The 664-nt window shown below is 80.0% G+C and overlaps 1 protein-coding gene across 2 annotated transcripts in view; it reads left to right on the forward strand.

Moving 5' to 3' along the window:
• Positions 1-13: 13 nt before the first annotated feature.
• Positions 14-664, forward strand: part of PLEKHF2 (pleckstrin homology and FYVE domain containing 2) — a 14417-nt gene continuing 13766 nt past the window's right edge. The window contains exon 1 of one of the 2 annotated variants that reach the window (XM_026050000.1): positions 14-26. The gene's annotated coding sequence lies outside the window, so the exon portion shown is untranslated. Of the gene's footprint in view, positions 27-375; positions 398-664 lie in introns of those variants that run through there. The other variant, XM_026050001.1, reaches the window with a different exon arrangement.

Raw genomic sequence — 664 nt, forward strand, 5'->3', positions numbered from 1 at the left:
GCGGAGGGAGCTGCGCGCGGCGCGGGGTGAGGAGAGGAGGGGAGGAGGGGAGAGGAGCGGGGCGAGGGCAGCGCGGCGCGGGCGGCAGCCGGGACCGGGCGGGCGCCGAGCGGGAAACTTTGCTAGCGGAGCGGAGCGGAGCGGCCGGGGCGCCGGCCGCCCTCCCGCGGCCATGTTGGGAGCCGGGCGCTGCCCGGCGCCGCCGGGACCCCGCTGTGCCCGCGGGGCGGCGCGGGCGCGTCCCGGGCCGGCGGCGGCGGCTCCCGCTCGCGCTGCGGGCGGCGGCGGCGCCCGTTTCACCGCGAGCCGCCCGCGCCGCCCGGCGCTGCGGGCGAGGTGGGCTCCGAAAGTGGGGGAAAGGAAGGAAAAGGAAGGAAAGGGAGCCCCGGCGCGTTACGTAAGTGCGCGGAGCGCCCCGGCCCCGGGATCGGGATCGGCGGCGCTGGAAGTTGGTGCGCGGCCTCCGCGGGGCGGCCGCGGCGCCCCGTTTTCCGTGGGAGAAGTTGGTGAAGGCGGCGGAAACAAAGCGGAGTCGCCGGTTCGGGCCGCCACGGCGGGGAAGGGAGCCCCGGGGTCGCCGCGGCGGCGGGTTTGGCCTCCCGGGCAGCCCGAGGAAGCGGCAGCGGCCCCGGCCGCGAGCGCCCGTGGCTGCCTGTGAGCCGGG

This window comes from Nothoprocta perdicaria, unplaced genomic scaffold (assembly GCF_003342845.1).
Source record: "Nothoprocta perdicaria isolate Ctin4 unplaced genomic scaffold, notPer1 scaffold_64, whole genome shotgun sequence".
Taxonomy (NCBI): Eukaryota; Metazoa; Chordata; class Aves; order Tinamiformes; family Tinamidae; genus Nothoprocta; species Nothoprocta perdicaria.